The sequence below is a fragment of the Aegilops tauschii genome, chromosome 7 (assembly GCF_002575655.3).
Source record: "Aegilops tauschii subsp. strangulata cultivar AL8/78 chromosome 7, Aet v6.0, whole genome shotgun sequence".
NCBI classification, from domain to species: Eukaryota; Viridiplantae; Streptophyta; class Magnoliopsida; order Poales; family Poaceae; genus Aegilops; species Aegilops tauschii.
Genome location: NC_053041.3, coordinates 501,993,917 through 502,001,007, shown reverse-complemented (window position 1 = coordinate 502,001,007; position 7,091 = coordinate 501,993,917). Strand labels below are relative to the sequence as shown.

Genomic DNA, 7,091 nt, shown 5'->3' with positions numbered 1-7,091 from the left:
TGTTCTAGCCTGCAAACTTACAATGTAAACAGACAGACATTTTCTTGTGCGTGTAAACTCTTGCGAAGTGTCCATGCTGCTTTCTTCTTCAATCGGTGGTGCATGGCACTAGAGGGGTACGCGCGCTCTGCTGCGCCGCTCTTCTCACGGCGAGTACTCTCTTTTTTTTTGTCAAAAGAAAAAGTTGGGGTTGCCCGCCTCATTTCAGGATTTTTGAAGATCGTTTGTGGTCCAAGTTGTCTCAACCTGGAAGTTGCTCTATTCAAGAGTTGCTGAATTTGCATCTAAATTTAAGTCTAAAGAAAAAAGCAAAGGAACAAAGATGCACTGTTTGAATTTGCAGAAGTTGAGCTATGTTAGATAGTATTACAGGAGCCTTTACTGAGTATACTGCATATCTCTTGAGCATCAATATAGTATAGCATGGATTCAATAATTAGCTGTGAGAAAGGAAAAGAACGAAGATGCACTGTGCGGAAGTACAGCTTTCATCGAACATCAACATGCATGGGTTCAATAATTAACCGTGAGCTTTACAAAATACAACATGAATTACTACAAGCTATTCCTACTGCATTGATCCACTGTAATGTTTATTTACTCACTAACAACAATTTCAGGCTGGGGTACTGAAGTTATTTACATTGAGGTAAACTGAATGCTACGAAGATGACAGGAATCTCAACGTGTACAGTACTAATGGCTCGGGTGAGATCAGAACTATACTTTAATATATGCTTGCACGGTCATCATTTCTATTAGCATGTGGATTAGTTTTGCTATCATAATATACACTTGCACTTCAAAAAAGTGAGATGACACTGTAAAATTAGTCACCTTTTCACGATCGCAACAAACACATCGTCTAAAGACTACTTAATCTCTGACTTCAGTTCTGGATTAATGGTTGACTCGCAAGTGTTGGCAAGGCGGAAGCCAGGCTGCTTGTTGCTCACTTTTTTGTTCTTTTAAAGAAGGAGGATCACCCCCGGCCTCTGCATCTGAGCGATATGTATGCAGCATTTTATTAATTATTTACAAAAGACCTTATAAAGAAATACAACAGTAAGTCGGAAGCCACACCGTCTAGGCGACAACTGTCGCTACTCCTATCCAGCTGACGAAGGGATGCTGATAGTCCGGGCCTAATACCACAGACCTCGCAGCCAAGCCTAACATCTAAGACCTGAGGCCCCAACCAAGCCACACGCCGGGTATGGGGCACACGCCGGTCCGGCGCGCTCTCAGAGGCCGTCGCCACCAACTGCCACAACTCCATCTTCAGAGATGTACTGACGCATCATCCTTGCCCGATCTAACTGCCGTCAGCGCTACCACGGCGCCCAACGGCATCACCACCCTACGCGCGAAATGCTGAGCACGTCGCGGTCGCCGCCGATACACCTCAGCACCATGCCGCCAAGCACCATCAACCGACACAGCTTGAAGTCTCTGAAAGATCTGTCGTGCGTAGCACCTGCCGACCAGGCATAACAAAGCTTAGCACCTGTCGACCAACCATGACTTGACATCTCCACCGAAGCTCCGTGCAAGACGAAGCTGCTCCACCTCCCGTCTCTGACCACCAGCACTACTCCACAAACGATGCTCCCAAGAGAAAAACGCCACTGTAGTGCCGCCATCGTCCGATCTGAAAGACCAGATCCTAAAGTTTCCCCCAGAGCAGTACGAGTGGGTCGACATAAGTCACACAACGATGCCTTCATCAAGGTAACGACGTAGAACGCCGCCATCGTCCGCCGTCGGCTCGGTTTTCATCGGCAACTATGTCTTCCCGACTTGTAGCCAGTACTGGATCATGTATCCGGAGATCCGAACACCCAGCCTCAGGCCGACCACCTCTGACGGAAGAGATGACCACCACCGCCGGTCGCATCGGTCAGAACAGATCTGACCGGAGGTGCCACCGACAAGACCACCAGGCCCTCCACGCCGCCGCCGCCGATCTGAAGGTGGTATGCATGACACCACAGCCTAGCTGGCCGCCAATGCCCGAACAGGCCGGCCGCTGCGCCCACAGCCCACGCCGCCGTCCGTGGCTGGGCCGCCCACCGCACCTAGCCGCGGCCGCCCGCCACCTTCCGCAGCCATCCGCCGCGCCGCAAAACCCAGATCGGCCGCGCCGCCACACGCCTAGGGGTCCCGCCCCAACCCGAAGACGCGTGAGAGAGGAGATCCCCCGCCACCGCCGTCGGCCCCCGGGCTTAGCCCGGCGGCGGCGGAGGGAGAGGAGGAGGGAGTTCACGGCGGCGGCGGCTAGGTTTCTTGGCTCCGCCCGAGTCGCCCTAGGGGGAGGGCGATGCGGGGGCTCGTGACTTGTTGCTCACCTGTACGTCATGAATTAGAAGAAGTGTAGCTAAGCACCATGAATCTAATTGTTCAAATGGAATCCTCCACCGACTCATCTGCAAAAATCAAAATCTGTGGTTTTAAAGTTAGCATTGGGTGAATTTCAGCACAGGTAAACTTAGAGTAGAAGAAATGCAGGGCTATGCTGACTTGCTATTTTGGACCACATCGGACGATTCATAAAAATAATAATTGTTTGAACAGAAAAGTTCAGAGTACTCTACTTCTCTCTACGATGGAGCATATACTCACAGAATCAAAGGTCTCAAGAAGTGCCGCCTGATGACAGCATTCCCTTCTTTGTGTACAATTTAATGTTTGTTAGTCCAAAATATCCATACAATCGTCAGTCAGTTTTTCTCCCTCTTCTTCTCTGCCACCTCATTGAACATCCACAATTCAGATCCTGGAGCAAGAAATGCTTCTAGAACCTACACAACCACACCAACATTAATATCCAAAATTTTCTGAAGTGTACATCAATCCTGGCAAAATGTCCAGGTTAACTTACCATTATCATATTGTGGATAGCACGTTGCCAACCAACGAACACAATTATACCTGGATACTTAGGAAGGGTGAGAAGGCTAGGTAGAAAACCCTTATGCCTTTGGTGAGAAATAACTTCAATCAAATTTAAATCTAGGTGAATAGGATTTTTTTATCTGGCCCATATGACTTTCTTGAAGATGGTACAAAGAGAGTAAATATTAGACAGCATATTAAGCATGACTCAGAAAATTCATCCCTGGTAGAAGGACAGCTGCATATGATGATGAGTATGTTTTCCTATAGATCACGCCACCACAACTCAACTAATAGAAAACCGCTGAACCAATCAACAAACCAGTGAAGATAACTGTGACGATCACTGAAGATATGCTCGAGCAGGTTGTGACACCCCCGACCAACACAAACACCAAAATCAGGACACTCCCACACAGAACAGCACGACCACCAAAATCGCCACCAAGGCCAACAGCTGCAACACTTTCCATATACAAATGTAAGTATCCCAGTATACTACAATTCAGGTTTTCAGCCATTCTATTTGCAACACCGTCCAAACAATGAGTACTAAAAGAAGAGAAAAAGAACCTTGAGAGCATCGTTGACCGGGTAGACCACCACGTAGAAAACCAACCTTGGGCGTGTCGCTGCGTGGGTCTCCTCGCGCAAAGCCAGGAGCCGGTTCTCCGAGACCAGCAGAGCACCTCGAAGAGGTCGTGGTCGGCCTTCATCGGCCGAACGCCGCCGACAACGACTTGGCCTCCTCCTCCGCGAGGGTCAGCAGGCATGCCTCTCAAGCCGGGTGTCATCCTCCCCGACCACCCCCTCCCACTCAAAGATCACGTCGAGCCATCCACAACCCATGCGCTCGAGCCGCAGCGGCGGGTTGTGCAGGTTGGGTTGTCCGCTCTGTTCCACGGAGGCCATGATGGCGTCACACCGGCAGTATCGCTGCCGAACTCGTTGTTGCTGCCGCCTCCCGGGATCACCTGGTTCTTCCACCTAGAGGGACCAAGGTTTTGGTTACCGAATGAGGCAATTTTACCGAGGGGGACTGATAAATGTGGTTACCACGGTTACCGAGAAATACCGAGAATATTTTGAGCGAATTTTATAGTTGAATTATGAATTCAAATAAGTGAATGAACGAATATTCGAACTAGAGACCTCTCAAAACAGGAACTAGGTTGCTACCAACACGCCAGAACCAACTCTCATGACATTAATTAGAACCTACGTACTTAATTGTAAATCGAGTGTTTAAATTCAAAAATTTCAAAAAAATGGTATTTTTTTGCTTGGTATGGTGATTTACCGAGGGGCACGGAAATACGCGGTAACCATGGGAAATCTTGAAATTTCGACCGGTAACCAAAACCTTGAGAGGGACTGGACCCCTACTGCAAGCGCCTTGACCGGCGACGGCGACTCTGTGAGCCCCCGTGTCGGCCTCTTTACTCAGGCCACCAGCCGCCGTCCCACAAGGACGTTCCGAGGGGCAGAAACTGACGAGGTGAAGCGTACAGCGGGTCCGTTGGACGATGGAGCTGCTAGCACTGACCCTGTCGACCACCATCATGGATTCATGGCTGCTGGATGCGCCCGTCCCGCCCACCTATGGACCGATCAAGAAGAAGGCTAATCAAGGAGCCAGGGACCGGGGGATGAGCGAGGGAGTGATGTGCAGGTCACGAGGACGCAGAGGAGGGGCGGTGGCGGCGGCGATATTTCTGGAGCCGGGAGCAACGGAAAAGGAGAGGTCGGCGCTGATAGTTTTGGTGGAAGAGGAAAAGGGAAGTAGTACACATGAGCGATGTCTTTTGGGAGGTCTGACCATCGGTTGCTTACATTGGCGTACCCAGCGTGTGTGCAAGGTGTGCCGTGGCACACCCAGAAAAATTAGATCTTTTTATTACCATATGATATTTAGGCCCAAATCAACATCAGCCCAGCGCGGCAGCGCCCCAGCCCATCTACTCCCGAGCGAGCTCGTCGGCCAGGCAGAGCGCAGCCGCTGAAACTTGCTTAGGCTGACAACCGAGACCCACTCGTCCCACAAACCCCCGATTCACCAGGGAGCTTTATTTCCTGAGAGCTTAGTAACTGGATAGATGCAGTACGTAAGTGTGCGCGGGAACAGTGAAGCATGGGCGAAAGATGCGTGCACGTAGGTAGGCGTCTCTTTAATCAGAAACGGAAGACGACAGGATCGATCAAAGGGCCGCCACTTAGTAAAAGACTTTGAACAGAAAAGAATACTACTCCTAATAAAGCAGCTTTGCACTCAAATACACAGCTGCACCTCTGCAGCTGGTCTGGTGGAGCCGTTGGCAAATCTAGTCCTTACCAGTAGCACACAACAAAGCGGGGCAGAGCAGGAGAAGTGCATGAATGAACCCGGATACATATGAACCCATTTTGGAAAACACATTTTGCAATGCCAAAAAATTCTGAAAAAATGTGCGCGCGGACATCTTCATATTCTATGTGTGTGCAGAAAGTTTCACAGAAAAACAACTTTTTTTGTAGCCTGTGCAAAAAAGACAAAAATTTTGTGCCGTGAAACGCTATTTAGAAGCAGTAAAATTTGTTTTTTTACTGAGACAAAACAAAAATATTTTTTTACACAAAACTTTGTGCCATGGACATACCTTTGTCAACATGTATGCATAACTTTTTTAGAATTTTTGAACATTACAAAACGCGTAAAAAGTACATTTTTGAAAAGCGGGTGCAGATGCCCCCGTGTGCAGATCGTCCACTCTCGGCAGAGCAGTATGATTTCACCATTTTTATTGGTAGTGGATGGGCAACCATACCTGCCCTGGTTGGCTTGCTGGTTTCATAACAAAAATATCTCAAAGAAGAGAACATTATTTGCTCACCCTAAAGCATGCATCGCATGAATGTGGATCGTGCTTGCTGATGGATCCACCCAGTAGCAATGGTTAGACAGTGCAGGACCATTTCATTTCCCATTGTACTAGCTACAAGACTCAGGCATGCATCAGCGGGCTGCGAGCCCATCACACGCACGGACCGTCTTGCCGCCCGACGAAGTACCACGCGTCGATGACACCGCCGGCGAGCGGCCGGCCGGCATGCACGCATGCATGCGGCGAAAGCATTATGCCTCCGCTGAATCGAACGTACACCGCTTAGCACGCACACACGCACAGAGCCTCCGCCTCGAACGAGAAACCCTGCAGCCATGCATGCATGCACGCATGCATACACGTTCTAAGCAATCTAAGCCGCAGCACGCCACGCATGCATGCAGCAGGAGAAGGTCGAAATGATCGCCTGGTGCCGATTCACCACAGCGGAAAGAATCTGAAAAAGAGCAGCACGCATGCATGGGATATTATCGTGGCGCCGCGCGCTAGCTCTGTTTAACGTGCAGACCAGCAGAGCCAGAGACCACCAACGAATGTACGTGCGTGCATGCAGGGAGGGCAGCAGCAGCGCTGGCTGCATGCAGACGCAGATGCAGACGCAGGGCGGTCGAGAGCTCGGGGAGGAAACTGCTGGGAGCGCATGCCTGGGGCGCATGTAGGCGCAGGGGGTACGTAGAAGAAGCAATGGACGTACGTACGTGCGTGCATGGTCGCCGTCGTGGTGGTGGTGGTCTCATCATATCGGCGAGATCGAGGAGGAGGCGGACGCTGCCGTGCCGGACCGTGCATGGGTTGCCGGTGGACGAAGGAAGCAGCACGGAGCAGAGATTGATTGCTCCTTGCGTGTCTCCTTTCTCTGGCTTTCTTGATCCGCGGGAACCATGAGAAGGTGGAGGAGGAGGACGTTGATCTGCTCTGTGCTGAGAACTCCTATTTTTAAAGATCATTTTGCTATAGTTCTGTGAACTGGACGCAGTGGCAATAAAGCAGCCATGGCATGGCATGGCCGGCCCGTCTTTTGCTATATCTTTCCAGCCAGAGGCCGGACCCCCCACACACATGACACGGCACGCGCGCGCTGTCACTTCTCTCTCTCTCTCTCAATCATGTCCTTGATCATAAACTCGGCATTTAAGCTGGTGTTCGAACAGGGGCCAGAAAAGATATCGATCGAGGATGAAAAGTTCGGGCAAGGAGAAAGCCAGCTTTTCGAGCGTCGTCATGGGCGCATGTTCCCTGCTGCTTTTATGGTCTTTTTTATAGGCTGACCGGTGGGGTAGAGGCTATCTTGCTTAACCTTGATTACCAGGATCG

At 50.3% G+C, this 7,091-nt stretch overlaps 1 long non-coding RNA gene across 2 annotated transcripts; it reads right to left on the bottom strand.

Annotated features, from left to right (window-relative positions):
- Nucleotides 1-771: 771 nt before the first annotated feature.
- On the bottom strand, nucleotides 772-6,743 carry LOC123494696 (uncharacterized). 2 transcript variants are annotated; one of them, XR_006666142.2, is made up of 4 exons: nucleotides 6,476-6,743; nucleotides 2,882-3,882; nucleotides 2,623-2,801; nucleotides 772-2,442 (listed from the first exon to the last, which is right to left on the bottom strand). It is a non-coding gene; the product is annotated as an uncharacterized lncRNA (long non-coding RNA). The 2 variants fall into 2 exon arrangements; XR_006666141.2 differs by having other exon boundaries at nucleotides 772-2,801.
- Nucleotides 6,744-7,091: the final 348 nt, after the last annotated feature.